The sequence below is a fragment of the Elephas maximus genome, chromosome 8, assembly GCF_024166365.1.
Source record: "Elephas maximus indicus isolate mEleMax1 chromosome 8, mEleMax1 primary haplotype, whole genome shotgun sequence".
In the NCBI taxonomy this organism is placed as follows: domain Eukaryota; kingdom Metazoa; phylum Chordata; class Mammalia; order Proboscidea; family Elephantidae; genus Elephas; species Elephas maximus.
Window position 1 is genome coordinate 56,541,107 of NC_064826.1, and position 18,258 is coordinate 56,559,364.

The following is an 18,258-nucleotide window of genomic DNA, read 5'->3' on the forward strand; positions in this document are numbered from 1 at the left end:
AAATAACCCGAATAAGAAACGAGATGGGCCACATCACAACAGACCCAACTGAAATTCAAAGAATCATATCAGACTATTACGAAAAATTGTACTCCAACAAATTTGCAAACCTAGAAGAAATGGATGAATTCCTGGAAAAACACTACCTACCTAAACTAACACATTCAGAAGTAGAACAACTAAACAGACCCATAACAAAAAAAGAGATTGAAACGGTAATCAAAAAACTCCCAACAAAAAAAAGCCCTGGCCCGGACGGCTTCACGGCAGAGTTCTACCAAACTTTCAGAGAAGAGTTAACACCACTACTACTAAAGGTATTTCAAAGTATAGAAAAAGACGGAATACTACCCAACTCATTCTATGAAGCTACCATCTCCCTGATACCAAAACCAGGTAAAGACATTACAAAAGAAGAAAATTATAGACCTATATCCCTCATGAACATAGATGCAAAAATCCTCAACAAATTCTAGCCAATAGAATTCAACAACATATCAAAAAAATAATTCACCATGACCAAGTGGGATTTATACCAGGTATGCAAGGCTGGTTTAATATTAGAAACACCATTAATGTAATCCACCACATAAATAAAACAAAAGACAAAAACCACATGATCTTATCAATTGATGCAGAAAAGGCATTTTACAAAGTCCAACACCCATTCATGATAAAAACTCTTACCAAAATAGGAATTGAAGGAAAATTCCTCAACATAATAAAGAGCATCTATGCAAAGCCAACAGCCAGCATCACTCTAAATGGAGAGAACCTGAAAGCATTTCCCTTGAGAACAGGAACCAGACAAGGATGCCCTTTATCACTGCTCTTATTCAACATGGTGCTAGAAGTCCTAGCCAGAGCAATTAGGCTAGACAAAGAAATAAAGGGCCTCCAGATTGGCAAGGAGGAAGTAAAATTATCTCTATTTGCAGATGACATGATCTTATACACAGAAAACCCTAAGGAATCCTCCAGAAAACTACTGAATCTAATAGAAGAGTTTGGCAGAGTCTCAGGTTATAAGATAAACATACAAAAATCACTTGGATTCCTCTACATCAACAAAAAGAACATCGAAGAGGAAATCACCAAATCAATACCATTTACAGTAGCCCCCAAGAAGATAAAATACTTAGAAATAAATCTTACCAAGGATGTAAAAGACCTATACAAAGAAAACTACAAAGCTCTACTACAGGAAATTCAAAAGGACATACTTAAATGGAAAAACATACCTTGCTCATGGATAGGAAGACTTAACATAGTAAAAATGTCTATTCTACCAAAAGCCATCTATACATACAATGCACTTCCGATCCAAATTCCAATGTCATATTTTAAGATGATAGAGAAACAAATCACCAACTTCATATGGCAGGGAAAGAAGCCATGGATAAGCAAAGCATTACTGAAAAAGAAGAAGAAAGTGGGAGGCCTCGCTCTGCCTGATTTCAGAAGCTATTATACAGCCACAGTAGTCAAAACAGCCTGGTATTGGTACAACAACAGGCACATAGACCAGTGGAACAGAATTGAGAACCCAGATATAAATGCATCCACATATGAGCAGCTGATATTTGACAAAGGCCCAGTGTCAGTTAATTGGGGAAAAGATAGTCTTTTTAACAAATGGTGCTGGCATAACTGGATATCCATTTGCAAAAGAATGAAACAGGACCCATACCTCACACCAAGCACAAAAACTAACTCCAAGTGGATCAAAGACCTAAACATAAAGATTAAAACGATAAAGATCATGGAATAAAAAATAAGGACAACCTTAGGAGCCCTAATACAAGACATAAACAGAATACAAAACATTACCAAAAATGACGAAGAGAAACCAGATAACTGGGAGCTCCTAAAAATCAAACACCTATGCTCATCAAAAGACTTCATCAAAAGAGTAAAAAGACCACCTACAGACCGGGAAAGAATTTTCAGCTATGACATCTCCGACCAGCGCCTGATCTCTAAAATCTATATGATTCTGTCAAAACTCAACCACAAAAAGACAAACAACCCAATCAAGAAGTGGGCAAAGGATATGAACACGCACTTCACTAAAGAAGATATTCAGGCAGCTAACAGATACATGAGAAAATGCTCTTGATCATTAGCCATTAGAGAAATGCAAATTAAAACTACGATGAGATTCCATCTCACTCCAACAAGGCTGGCATTAATCCAAAAAACACAAAATAATAAATGTTGGAGAGGCTGCAGGGAGATTGGAACTCTCATACTCTGCTGGTGGGAATGTAAAATGGTACAACCACTTTGGAAATCTATCTGGCATTATCTTAAACAGTTAGAAATAGAACTACCATACAACCCAGAAATCCCACTCCTCGGAATATACCCTAGAGAAACAAGAGCCTTCACACAAACAGATATATGCACACCCATGTTTATTGCAGCTCTGTATACAATAGCAAAAAGCTGGAAGCATCAAGGTGTCCATCAACGGATGAATGGGTAAATAAATTGTAGTATATTCACACAATGGAATACTACGCATCGATAAAGAACAGTGACGAATCTGTGAAACATTTCATAACATGGAGGAACCTGGAAGGCATTATGCTGAGCAAAGTTAGTCAGAGGCAAAAGGACAAATATTGTATAAGACCACTATTATAAGATCTTGAGAAATAGTATAAACTGAGAAGAACACATACTTTTGTGGTTATGAGGGGGGGAGGGAGGGAGAGGGTTTTTTACTGATGAGTTAGTAGATAAGAACTGCTTTAGGTGAAGGGAAGGACAACACTCAATACATGGAAGGTCAGCTCTATTGGACTGGACCAAAAGCAAAGAAGTTTCCGGGATAAAATGAATGCTTCAAAGGTCAGCGGAGCAAGGGTGGGGATTTGGGGACCATGGTTTAAGGGGACTTCTAAGTCAATTGGCAAAATAATTCTATTATGAAAACATTCTGCATCCCACTTTGAAATGTGGCGTCTGGGGTCTTAAATGCTAACAAGCGGCCATCTAAGATGCATCAATTGGTCTCAACCCACCTGGAGCAAAGGAGAATGAAGAACACCAAGGTCACACGACAACTAAGAGCCCAAGAGACAGAAAGGGCCACATGAACCAGAGACCTACATCTTCCTGAGACCAGAAAAACTAGTTGGTGCCCGGCCACAATCGATGACTGCCCTGACAGGGAGCACAACAGAGAACTCCTGAGGGAGCAGGAGATCAGTGGGATGCAGACACCAAATTCTCATAAAAAGACCATACTTAATGGTCTGACTGAGACTAGAGGAATCCTGGTGGTCATGGTCCCCAAACCTTCTGTTGGCACAGGACAGGAACCATCCCCGAAGACAACTCATTCAGACATGAAAGGGACTGGACAGTGGCTAGGAGAGAGATGCTGATGAAGAGTGAGCTAATTATATCAGGCGGACACTTGAGACTGTGTTGGCATCTCCTGTCTGGAGGGAGGATGGGAGGATAGAGAGAGTTGGTAGCTGGCAAAAATGTCACGAAAGGAGAGACTGGAAGGGCTGACTCATTAGGGGGAGAGCAAGTGGGTGTACGGAGTAAGATGTATATAAACTTATATGTGACAGTTTGACTTGATTTGTAAATGTTCACTTGAAGCTCAATAAAAGTTAATAAAAAAAAAAAAATTACTACCAATGCAGAAGAGAAACTAGATAACTGGGAGCTCCTAAAAATCAAACACCTATGCTCATCCAAAGACTTCACCAAAAAGAGGAAAAAGATCTCTAAAATCTACATGATACTGCAAAAACTCAACTACAAAAAGACAAATAACCCAATTAAAAAATGGGCAAAGGATATGAACAGCCACATCACTAAAGAAGACACTCAGGTAGCTAATGGATACATGAGGAAATGCTCATGATCATTAGCCGTTAGAGAAATGCAAATCAAAACTACAATGAGATTCCATCTCACTCCAACAAAAAAAAAACTGGCATTAATCCAAAAAACACAAAATAATAAATTTTGGAGAGGCTGTGGAGAGACTAGAAAACTTATACATTGCTGGTGAGAATGTCAAATGGTACAACCACTTTGGAAATCGATTTGGCGCTTCCTTAAAAAACTAGAACTACCATATGATCCAGCAATCCCACTCCTTGAAATATATCCTATAGAAATGAGTCTTTACACGAACAGATATATGGACACCCACGTTCACTGCAGCACTGTTTACAATAGCAAAAAGTTGGAAGCAACCAAGGTGCTCATCAACGGATGAATGGATAAATAAATTATGGTATATTCACATAATGGAATATTACGCTTTGATAAAGACCAATGATGAATCCATGAAACATTTTATAACGTGGAGGAATCTGGAAGGAATTATGCTGAGTGAAATTTGTCAGCTGCAAAAAGACAAATATTGTATAAGACCACTCTTATAAAAACTGGAGAAATAGTTTAAACAGAGAAGTGAATATTCTTTAATGGTTACGAGAAGGGGGAGGGAATGAGGGAGGGAGGGAGAGAGATATTCACTAATTAGATAGTAGATAGAACTATTCTAGGTGAAGGGAAAGACAACACACAATACAGGAGAGGTCAGCACAACTGGACTAAACCAAAAGCAAATAAGTTTTCTGAATAAACTGAACTCTTTGAAGGGCAGTGTAGCTGGGGCAGGGGTTTGGGTAGCATGGTTTCAGAGTGCATCTAAGTCAGCTGGCATTATAAAATCTATTAAGAAAACATTCTGCATCCCACTTTGGAGAGTGGCATCCAGGATCTTAAACGCTAGCAAACAGCCATCTAAGATGCACCAATTGGTCTCGACCCAGACCTGGAGCAAAGGAGAATGAAGGACACCAAAGACACAGGGCAATTATGAGCCCAAGAGACAGAAAGGGCCACATAAACCAGAGACTACATCAGCCTGAGACCAGAAGAACTAGATGGTGCCCGGCTACAACTGATGACTGCCCTGGCAGGGAACATAACAGAGAACCCCTGAGGGAGCAGTAGAGCAGTGGGATGTAGACCCCAAACTCTCGTAAAAAGACCAGACTTAATGGTCCGACTGAGACTAGAATGACCCCAGAGGTCATGGGCCCCAGACTTTCTGTTAGCCCAAGACAGGAACCATTCCTAAAGCTAACTCTTCAAGCAGGGATTGGACTAGACTATGGGATAGACAACGATACTGGTGAAGAATGAGCTTCTTGGATCAAGTAGATTCATGAGACTATGTCGGCATCTCCTGTCTGAAGGGGAGATGAGAGGGTAGGGAGGGTCAGAAGCTGGCCAAACGGACACAAAAACAAATAGAGGAGGAAGGAGTGTGCTGTCTCATTAGGGAGAGAGCAATTAGGAGTATATAGAAAGGTGTTTATAAATTTTTGTATGAGAGACCGACTCGATTTGTAAAATTTCACTTAAAGCACAATAAAAATTTTTTTAAAAAATAGAGAAAAGACAGTCTTTTTAACAAATGGTGTGGGCAAAACTGGATGTCCATCTGCAAAAACATGAAACAGGATCCGTACCTCACAGCATACACAAAAACTAATTCAAAATGGATTGAAGACCTAAATATAAAGCTATAAGGCTCATAGAAGAAAAAATAGGATCAACCAACACTAAAGCCCCTAATACACAACCTTAACAGGATACAAACCATAACCAACAACACACAAACTCCAGAAGATAAGTTAGGTAACTGGGATCCTCTAAAATTTAAACACTTATGCTCATCAAAAGACTTCCCCAAAAGAGTAAATAGAGAACCTACAGACTGGGAAAAAAGTTTTGGATTACAAATCAGACAAAGGTCTAATTTCTAAAATCTACAGGAAAATCCAACATCCCTACAACAAACAGACAAATAGTACATTTTAAAAAATGGGCAAAGGAAATTAACAGACACTTCACCAAAGAAGACATTAAAGCAGACCATGGACACATGAGGAAATGCTGGCATTACAGACATGCAAATCAAAAGCATAATGATCTACCATTTCACCCCAGCATTACTGGCACAAATCTAAAAGACAGGAAATAACAAACGTTGGAGAGGCTGCAGGGAGATCAGAACTCTTATGCACTGCTGGTGGGAATGCAAAATGGTACAACCATTTTGGAAAACGATATGGAACTTCCTTAGAAAGCTAGAAATAGAAATATGATATGATCCAGCAATACCACTCCTAGGAATATATCCTAGAGAAGAGTCATCATGTGAATAGACATATGCACAGCCATGTTCACTGCAGCACTGTTTACAATAGCAAAAAGATGGAAACAACCTAGATACCCATCAACAGATGAATGGATAAACAAATTATGGTGCATACAATGGAGTATTACACAATGATAAAGAATAATGATGAATCTATGAAACATAACATGAACGAATCTGGAGGGTATTATGCTGAGTGAAAAAAGTCAATCACGAAAGGATAAATATTGGATGAGACCACTACTGTAAAAACCCATGAAAAGGTTTACACACAAAAGGGAACAATTTTTGATTGTTACAAGGGAGGGAAGGGATAGGGTTGAAAAACACTAAATAGACAATGGATAAGTGGTAACTTTGGTAAAGTGTAAGATAGTGCACAATACTAGGGAAACCAGCATAATTTGTACATGGCAAGGTCATGGAAGCTCCATAGATACATCCAAACTCCCTGAGGAACTGAATTGCTGGGCTGAGGGCTATGGGACCATGATCTCAAAGATCATCTAGCTCAAGTGGAATAAGAGCTTATGAAGAAAATTTTCTACATTCTACTTTGGTGAGTAGAGTCTGGGTCTTAAAAGCTCGTGAACAGGCATCTGAGAAACTCCACTGGTCTCATCCCATCAGGTGCAAGGAAGAATGAGGAAAACTAAACATACAAGGGAACGATTAGGCCAAAGGACTAATGGGCAATGTCTACAAAGGCCTCCACCATCAGCTAGATGGTGCACGGCTACCACCACTGACTGCTCTTACAGGAATCACAATAGAGGGTCCTGGACAGAGCTAGAGAAAACATAGAACAAAATTCTAACTCACAAAAAAAAAAAAAAAAAAAACTTACTGGCTTGACATAGACTGGAGAAACCCTGAGAGTACGGCCCCCAGACACCCTTTTAGCTCAGTAATGAATTTCCTCCCAAGGTTCACCCTTCATCCAAAGAGTAGACAGGCCCATAAAACAGAACTAGACTAAAGGGACACACCAGTGCAGGGGCAAGAACTGGAAAGCAACAGGGGACAGGAAAGCTGGTAACAGGGAGCCTAAGGCGGAGAAGGGAGAGTGTTGACATGTCGTGGGGTTGGTAACCAATCTCATAAAACAGTCAGTGTATTAACAGTTTAATGAGAAACTAGTTTGTTCTGTAAACCTTCCTCTAAAGTACAATAAAAACAAACTAACATAAAAAAATGAAAGAAAGCAGAAAAAGAATCCATGAACTAATTCAATGAATAAAAAACTGTTACAAACATTGTAGATATTAGTCCAACTATATCAAGAACCATTTTAAACGTGAGTCACCTAAATGTACCAATTACAAAACAGAGATTGTCAGATTTTCTAAAAAGATTTTTAAAAACTATGTGTAGAAACCCACTTAAAAATACAAAGGCTCAAATAAGTTAAAAGTAAAGGGATGAAGAGAGATATAACATTCTACACTAATCAAAAGAAAGCTGGAATAGCCATATTAATTTTATACGAAGCAGACATCAAAACAAGGAAAATTATTAGAGATGAACAGGAGCATTACATAATAAAGAAAACAATTTTTCAAGAAGACATAACAATCCTAAACTTATATGTATGAAGAAAAAAGAGCTTCAAGATACATAAGGCAAAAATTGATAGAAAAGAAATGTAAAATAAACTAATCCACCATTATGATTGGAGACTTCCACACTAATCTATCAGCAATCGATAGATTTTTTTTAAAGAATTGCTTTCGAGTCCATTTCAACTCATAGCAACCCTACAGGACAGAGTAGAATTTCCCTATGGGGTTTCCAAGGAGTAGCTGGTGGATTCGAACTGCTGATCTTTTGCTTAGCAGCCAAAGTTCTTAACCACTACACCACCAGGCTTTCAAGCAGGCAGAAAATCAGTTAAAAAATTTTTTTTTTCTGCCTGCTTGAAAGTTAGAATATTCTAAAAGGCACTAGGAAACAAATTGATCACATTGACATGTATAAACTATTCCATCCAACAACAGAAGAATGCACATTCTTCCAAGCTCACATGGATCATATATCAAGAAAGATCACATTCTGGGTCATAAAACACAACTGAACAATTTTAAAAACAATAAATATCATACAACTTAAGTTCTCAAAACACAATGAAATTAAACTAGAAATCAACAACAGTAAGTTAGTTCAAAAATCCTCAAATATTTAGAAATTAAAAAGCACACTTCTAAATAACACATGAGTAAAAAAAAAAAAAAAAAGGGAGTCCATGGGTGGTCCAAACTGTTGTTAAGCTACTTGGATGCTAACCAAAAGGTTGGAGGTTTGAGTCCACCCATAGGCCATCCTGGAGTTCTTAGGGTAGAGGTTAAGAGCTGGGCTGCTAACCAAATCCACCAGCCCTTTCTTCGAAACCCTATGGGGCACTTCTACTCTGTTCTATAGGGTCACCATGAATTCAAACCAACTGGACGGCACCTAACAAAAACAACAGGCCATGCATAAAAGTTACTTTCATTTATTGTAACTTATAACTCACAATTGAAAATAAGATAAGCAAATTTTGAAAACATTATTGATGAGTTTGTTTAAATTTAATCCAGGAAAATAAAAATTTAATAGATTCTGTTTGGGGTATGTTATGGACTGAATTGTGTCCCCCAGAAATGTGTTACAAATCCTAACCCCTATACCTGTGGTTTTAATTTCATTTGGGAATGGGTTTTTGTTATGTTAATAAAGCATACTAAGTAGGGTGTGTCTAACTCAATCTCTTTTGAGATACAGAAAGAGCAGATTGAGCAAGCAACCAGGCAACCAAGCACAGATAGGGCAGGATAGATGCCATGCCACATGAGATCTCCTAGGAACCAAGAAACAGAAGCTACAAAGTTACGAAGAACTTTCCCCAGAGTCAAGAGAAAAAGCCTTCTTTTAGAGCTGGCACCCTGAGTTTGGACTTCTAGCCTCCTAAACTCTGAAAAAAATAAATTTCTATTTGTTAAAGCCATCCACTTGTGGTATTTCTGTTACGGCAGCACTAGAAAGCTAAGACAGGGTATAAATAAAATATTTAAATAATGTGAGTTTTAATGCACCTATGTATTTTTTTAATTGTTTAGTATTTTTTCAATATTTGCATGGAAAAGAAAGGTTAGCAATAGACTCATATATACCTGGTCGCTTGATTGACAGAAAAGCAACTGGTGCAATTCACTTGGGAGGGAAGGGTCCTTTCAATAAATGATACTGGAACAATGGATATATCCAAGGAACATAAAAAATAAACCTTGACTCCTTTCTCACATCATGAAGAAAAATTAGTTCAAGATGGACCACAGACCTGAATGTGAAAGGTAAAACAATAAGTATTCTAAATATTACCTCAACATTGTTGTTGTTGTTAGATGTCCTTGAGTCGGTTCCAACTTATAGCGACCCTATGTGCAAGAAAGCGAAACACTGCCCAGTCCTGTGCCATCCTTAAAATTGTTGCTATGCTGAAGCCCATTGTTGCAGCCACTGTGTGAATCCCTCTTGTTGAGGGTCTTCCTCTTTTCTGCTGACCCAGTACTTTACCAAGCATGATGTCCTTCTCCAGAGACTGATCCCTCCTGAGAACATGTCCAAAGTATGTAAGACGCAGTCTCGACATCCTTGCTTCTAAGAAGCATTCTGGCTGTACTTCTTCCAAGACAGATTTGTTCACTCTTTTCTCAGTCCATGGTATATTTAATATTCTTTGCCAACACCACAATTCAAAGGCGTCAATTCTTCTTTGGTCTTCCTTATTCACTGTCCAGCTTTCACATGCTTATGTTGCAATTGAAAATACTATGGCTTGGGTCAGACGCACCTTAGTCTTCAAGGTGACATCTTCACTTTTCAACACTTTAAAGAGGTCCTTTGCAGTGATTTGCCCAATGCATCTTTTGATTTCTTGACTGCTGCTTCCATGGCCATTGATTGTGGATCCAAGTAAAATGAAACTCTTGACAACTTCAACCTTTTTTCCGTTAATCATGATGTTGCTCATTGGTCCAGTTGTGGGGATTTTTGTTTACTTTATGTTGACGTGTACTCCATACAGAAGGCTGTGATCTTTGATCTTCATTAGTAAGTGCTTCAAGTCCTCTTCACTTTCAGCAAGCAAGGTTGTGTCATCTGCATAACACAGGTTGTTAATGAGTCTTCCTCCAAATCCTGATGCCTCATTCTTCTTCATATAGTCCAGCTTCTCAGATTATTTGTTCAGCATACAGATTGAATAGGTGGGGTGAAATGCTACAACCTTAATGCACACCTTTCCTGACTTTAAACCACTCAGTATCCCCTTGTTCCATCCAAACAACTGCCTCTTGATCTGTGTACAGGTTCCTCATGAGCACAATTAAGTGTTCTGGAATTCCCATTTTCACAATATTATCCATAATTTGTTATGATCCACACAGTCGAATGCCTTTGCATAGTCAATAAAACACAGATAAACATCCTTCTGGTAGTCTCTGCTTTCAGCCAGAATCCATCTGACACCAGCAATGATATCCCTGGTTCCACAGCCTCTTCTGAGTCTGGCCTTAATTTCTGGCAGTTCCCTGTTGAAATACTGCTGCAGCCACTTTTGAATGATCTTCAGCAAAATTTTGCTTGTGTGTCATATTAATGATATTGTTCAATAATTTCCAAATTCATCTTGACATTAGGTAATACAAATATTTCTTTAGTAAAATACCAAAAAGGCACTAAAAGTAAAAAAAAATAATAATAATAATATATTGGACTTTACTAAAATTAAGTATTTTTGTTTGTCAAAAGAATCTATTAAGAGAGTGAAAAATAAGCTACAGGCTGGAAGAAAATATTCACAGTATACATATCCAACGAAGGACTCATATCCAGAACATATGAAACAGATCTACAATTCACTAAGAAAAAATGACAGACAACTAAACTTAAAAAGATGGAGAAAATACTTGAATTAAAAAAAAAAAAATTTTAAGAGGTTATTCACCTGCTAAAAATCATATAAAATGTTGCTCAAACTTACTACTTCTCATGGAAATGCAAATTAACACCATAATGAGATACCACTACATATCAACCAAAATTGCTAAAATTAAAAACGCTTACAAGTACAGTGTCAAGAGCAAAAAAATCAACAAGAACAATCATACATCGATGGTAGAAGTGCAAATTAATACTTTCACATTAGAATATATTAATTATTTTTTTCATATTTAATGAAAAAGAAAGATATCTGTACCTAATAAATCAGCAGTCTGGCAGCTAGCATAAGTTTTAAGTTTTGTTAATAGAATGAAAAAATATCAGATATAAGATAATTGACTAAATTTGATATTAATACTTTACCATATGACTAATAAAATAGGTCTTAGTTATTGTATAAGACACTACTATTACTCATTATCATCAAGTGGATTTTGACTCACAGCAACCCTACAGGACAGATTAGAACTGCCCCATAAGGTTTCCAAAGCTATAATACTTACAGAAGCAGATTGCCACATCGCACCCCTGTGGAACAGCTGGTGGATTTGAACAGCTAACCTTTCAGTTAGCAGCCAAGTGCTTAATCATTGCATCATAAAGGCTTCTTTTATGAGACACACTGATTGTAAAAGAAATTACACAAAATTTTGTGTATGTGTTTTATCCAACGTGTTGTGAAAAATTTTGGTATTCCCCAAAATATTCTACCCATCGCCATCCAGTGGATTCCAACTCACAGCAACCCTGTAACCCAAAACATTCCAGTTATAGGTTCAGCATCATTAAGCATACTGTTTTGGCTGTTTGAATGTACTTCTCTTTCCACGTCATGACAGTTTTAGGAATTAATATTGACAACTGACAAGTATTAGTTATACTTAAACACATGTAGTGCCATTTTTAACATTCACCATTTATCATTGTTCTGTTTATTTTGCTCAAAAGGTAGGCATTTTTTACAATAATCAAGGGATGGAAAAGGCAAAGTTGCACTTGAAAATTTTCATTATCTCTACCACCCCCCTCTACCATGTATTTGAACTTACACACCCATGAGTCGGAATCAACTCGACGGCAACTAACAACAACAAAATGGTCCGATACACTGTTAAAGCCATATTTCACAGTTAACAGCAATATACACGGCAAGGAAAGATAGAACGAGTGAACCTATTTTCTTCACTTGGTGTTCTTTGGATTTTAAAACCCTGGAGCAATGCCCATTAGCAAGATTTATGGGATATTCTTATCTTTTGCAAAATGGTAGAAAAATTATGAACAGTTACCTTTTCAGGCAACTTTTAAGATCAACTTTAGGAAGAAATACGTATTGAAGTTCAAGATCTGAAAGCTGGAAAACCTGTGCATATAATCAATCAAAAGAGGTTGAGAGAGACAGAATTTTATAAATTCATGTCTTTGAAATTCTTTAAAATTAAGATGCATGATGGGAATATTTTACTTGCGAGAAGTTATAAGGTATGAAAAATCAGAGAGTAGTATTTTTCCATTTCTAAATTCAAAAACTGTTTCTTATTAATGTATGCAAATTCAAACGTATACTATTGGAATAATGAGTACTTAAATATTGGTGTAGGTGGAGCCCCGGTGGCATAATGGTTAAGAGCTTGCCTGCTAACCAAAAAGTCAGCAGTTTAAATCCACCTGCCACTCCTTGGAAACCCTACGGGGCAGCTCTACCCTGTCCTACAGGTCGCTAGGAGCATGAATTGACTCTACTGCAACAAGTTTTTTTTCTTTTTTGGTTTATACATTGCAAATGAGATTAATGTTTCCTCAGCTTTAAAAATACAAACAAACCCGTTGCTGTCATTGAGTAGATTCCGACTCAGGGTGACCCTATAGGGCAGAAATAATAATATAATAAATATAACTGAAAATTGCTCTAGATTTTTCTGAGGGTATTTTAATTATAAATAGAATCTTTAATGTCTTCATTGTTCAAGATGGGCATAGCACCAACCTCTATAGGGTTAAAAAATTATCTCTGTAGCTGATCTAAGTCCCATGTTTCAAGATGGCCATTTCTGAGTCAGTTCAATTTAATATACTTTTACTAAACATTTCTTTTCAAAAAGGGCACATTTTGAATTAGAAAATGAAACATACCCAGCTTTTCTTCCCCTGGTTGATTCTCTGATAGTTTTGCTTAGCTGAATAGCTATTGCTCAGGAACATAAAGTAATATCAATTTGCCACCAGGAACACATTCTTGACCTCTTGATCCCAGATGATTCTCTAAAATTGCATCTTGTGATACATCTTGTGATAATGTGGAATAAATAGTTTTATATGTATGTGTTTTCTTTCCCCCACAAAATCTATTGGGTTGTCAAAGGAGTGCCTATGTTCCTACTGCCTTATCACTCAAAAGTACTAAAATGACAAAATACTTCTTCCTGGATTCCATAAAGAAAGCTTTTCTTTTTCTTTTTTTTTAATAGCAAAGTCAAGTCTCTAGGAAAAAAGATGTGCTGTCAGCCATAATCCCAAATAAACATCAGGAGATTTTTTTCAAGATTTCACTTCTTCTTTCTGCTGGTTCAATAAAGGCCAGGAAGAATTAATAACACTTGTTTTTAGACATAATATTTATCTTTTCATCTGAAAAAGAAGCTCTCCTTTCAGACCACTGTTATTTTGTGGGCCTCTGAGGACCTATGCTTGTCAGCAGTTATAGTCACATGTCTTCCAATCTAAATTACACAAATGTTTTGGAACTATGTCACCTATTTCAGGACTTAAACCTAGATTCACCCACTCTGCCCTGCTTCCAGCCCCCATCCCACACCCTACTCCCCAACAACTTCCCACTATCCTAAATCTTATACTTTGCCTCTATCGTAAAACCCATTAAAACCCGTAAATGTTCCAGCCACTTCCACCTCTAAGGACCCTAAAGGACAGAGTAGAACTGCCCTACAGGGTTTCCAAGGCTATAAATCTTCCTGTAAGCAGACTGTCACGTCTTCCTGCTGCTGCGAAGCAGCTGGTGGGTTGGAACGACTAGGCTTTCAATTAGTAGCCGAGTGTTTAACCACTGCGTCACCAGGGCTCCTTTTCCTTTACTATGTTGTTGTTAGGTTTTATCTAGTCAGTGCCGACTCATAGCGACCTTATGTACAACAGAATGAAACACTGCCCAGTCCTGCACCTCTTTTACATATATATAAAAAAAAAAAAAAAAAACCTGTTGTGGATGACTTGATTCTGACACATAGCAACCCTATAGGACAGAGTAGAATTGCCACATAGGGATTCCCAGGAAAAGCTAGTGGATTCAAACTGCCGACCTTTTGGTTAGCAGCCGATCACTTAACTATTGCCACACCAGGGCTCTGCACCTCTATTATATTAAAAAAAAAAAAAAGTTGCTGTCGAGTTCGACTCATAGCGCCTGACACTATAGGACAGAGTAGAACTGCCCCATAGGGTTTCCAAGGAGTAGCTGGTGGATTTGAACCTCCAACCTCTTGGCTGGCAGCCACTAGGGCACCTCTGTTACGTGTACTAATTCACTTAATAAGTTTTACTTGCGTATGTACTGTGTCCCAAGCCTTTCACGGTTGTTGGAGATATCAATGATTGAAACAAAGATTTCTCTGCTTTTGGAGGTTATAGTCTGTGATGACGGGATATGAAGATATAGATAAATAAATGTGACTGATAATGTATTAGAAAGCGACATGTACTATGGAAAGGAAAAAAAAACCAAGCAGGATAAAGAAGATTGGAGGTATGGATTGCAATTTTAGTTACAATGGTGAGGGATCACTCTGTTGAAAAAAGACACGTAAGTAAATCTTTTTTAAGGAGGTGAGGTAGTAATTATCCATACAAATAGCTAGGAGGAAGAGCTTTTGAGCAGAGGTCACATCCATGCAGAGGCCTTGAGGCAGGAATAAAGCTAGCATGGCCCAGGAAGATAAAGAAGGTGAGCAGCCTTGGAGTAGGGTAAGCAAGAAGGAGAATGCAGGAGAAGAGGCTAGAGGAGTGAGTCAGATCATGCAGGACCTTAGAGGCCAATGTAAGGACTGTGACATCTACTCTTAAACAATGGGAGCCATTGAGAAGAAGACTGACATCTTAAGTTTAAAATGATCACAATAAGTACTTTTTTTGAAAATAGGACACAGAAGTAGGGACTACTAACAAGAGGATATTGAAGTAATCAAGGGAGGAACTAACGGTGGTTCAGACCAGGGTGGCAGCACTATTTTAGCAGAGGTGATGGCGGTCACGAAATGAAGATATTTTGGAGCAAGAGCCAACAGGATTTTCAACTGACTGAAAAGAGAAAAGTAAAATCTCCAGGGTTTCCGGTCTGATAAATCACTGAGGCTATTCATCAACCATCATTGCAAATGCATCCAAAGAAAAAAACAGAGAAAAAGAGAGACAGATACACAAAGAGGTGGGGGGTGGGGAGGAGAATGGATGAAGGAAGAAAAAAGAAAATTAATTACAAAACATTCACTGGGCTGTGGGTGATATAAGGGAAGGAAAGAGCTTAATTTGAACAACTAGTTCTTCCACTTATTAGGTAAGTCATTTTATCTTCCTGACCTTCAGTTTACATGTCTCTCAAAGCGCATATTATCTGTTTTATTAGGCTGTTATTGAAAGAACTTAATCAGATAACATAAAGTACCTAGCATAATTTATTTCATCCCTTTTCTTCTCTATTAGGTATTACTGAACAAAATGAAATAAACTGTGGTTATTAATAGAACAAAAAAGAAAAATTGTGTGACTAGGATCCACACACATCAGTAAACCAGCTTAGAAATACTTTAACATATTTTTTCACTTGTCTTTAAATCTCTACTTACTCTCTCATGTTTATAGGCCTTACATTTTTTCTCCCCATAGGAAGTTACCCCATATTCATCTAAAATGACTATTTCTTTCCCTGAAAGCAATGTAATATGAAGCAATTTCACATCAGTATGTTCCTATTGAGAATTGAGCCTCTGTTATGATTTTTCCTGTGTGGAAACCAAAGGGACAGTTACAGTACCAATTAGGAGAGAAAAAATAACCAAGTACTGAAATAAGATCACAAATAGACAGCCATATTAGGTAAACTTGAATTATATCATGAAAAATAACTTAATCTTTACCAGATATCTAAACACAATGAACTTCTCTCCTCAATATATGATTTAAAAAAAAAAAAAAAAATTCTACCCTTTAAATCTAGTCAACAGGCTCGAAGTACAAGAAAGGTTTTTTCTTTTTTTCCCCCCAGAAAGACTGCATATCCTATCTGAGACCATATAGTAAATGGATTTCTAACTTACAAATAAGGAAACATATAAGTTGTCTTTTAATTTGTTCCCAAATTGCAAATCTAAATTCATATATAAAAGGTTCTGGCATTTAGAATACTTGTAAGCAGCTATTAAATGATCGCAGGTATTCGTTAGGACATCTTACACAATTTTGTCTACCAAACAACGATTCAGATTACTACATACTCAAAAGTTTGGCTATTAGTGAAATAGGGATCAGGGGGTGGGGGTGGGGAAGAGGACCAGATATTAAATAATGTTCTTTAGAAAGAGGACAACTGATGCTAGCACTTTGGAACCACAGAGATAGACAAGTTACAAATCCTGTCCTTCATGACATACTGCCGTGTATCACAAGAGAATGCCATTCCTCTGCAAGGGGAAGTCCTTATGGAAGATTAACAAAACTACACACGCCCTGATTTTCCATTCAAGACCTAGATTTTGTAAATTCTAAGAAATTTTTTAAAATGCAGAACTAAAAGTACTTTCATACATTTAAAGTTCTTCTCATTTTTTTTTTTAGGCAAAGAAAATTGCATATACATTAGAAAAAAATATGTCACTTCATTTCAGACTTAGTGGTATTCTGCTAGTACATAAGAGGCTTGTTTTTGTGGAATATACACTTCCTTGTGTTGCATAATTAACTCATAGTTGTTAAGACCACTGTGATGTTTATGGTTGTGTGTGAACTTGGCTGGGTCATGATTCTCAATGGTTTGGCAGTTATATAATGATGTAACCACATCCATGATGTGATCTAATGTGATCAGTCAATCAGTTGCAAGGGGAGTTTTCCTCAGCGGTGCGGCTTGAATCCAATATATATATGAATATTCTGGTAAAGCTTGCTGGCTTTTGCTCCCTCTGGATCCTGCATCTGGCTCATCATCATCTGACCTCCGATTCTTGGGACTTGAGCCAGCAGCCTACCACATCACCTGCCAATCTTGAGATTTGTCAGCCTCCGTAGCCTGTGAGCCAGCAGCCTGCTGTCTTACCTGCTGATCTTGGGTTGTTCAGCCCCTGCAGTTACGTGAATCAGGAGAAGCCTCAAACCTGACTCCTGGCCCAGGGACTTAGACTTGCCAGCCTCTACAACCATGTGAGCCATTTCCTTGAGGTAAATCTCCCTCTTTCTTTCTCTCTGTCTCTCTGTTTCTCTCTCTGTATATATAAGTATATACACGCTTCACTGGTTTTGCTTCTCTAGAGAGCCCAGCCTAAGGCAACAACCTTACGTTATAGTTTTAGTGAATTACCTATCAAAGTAAATTAATACAGAATATATCTATCCAATGTCAAAGTATCCAAATGATAAGTGAAATAATTTAAACTTCCATAACAGAATGAAAGAATTTAAACTTTCGGGTAACTTGATAATTCATGGTCAATAACTTCAGGAATTTACATTTGAAGAGAAAAAAATTTTAAAAAGGTATAACAAAACAGCTGGACCAAGAAAAGCTTAACTAATGCTTTATTATCAAATTATTTTTATACGCATGGCACTGTGTTTGCAAGAGGATTTAAAGTGAATAAAACATTGTCCTATCGACAAGGAACAGCCAGTCTCATGAAGAAGCTAACAATCTAATGGAGGAATTTATTACTTAAAGATATATTATGACAGGCAAAAGTCTCCCCAGCCCCAATTCACTGAGTGTAAAAATATGAAAGACAATTTAAAAGAAGCTGAATGAATTTTACATCTGGTACTTTGTTGCTTCCTTATTTGTGGAGTTCTCC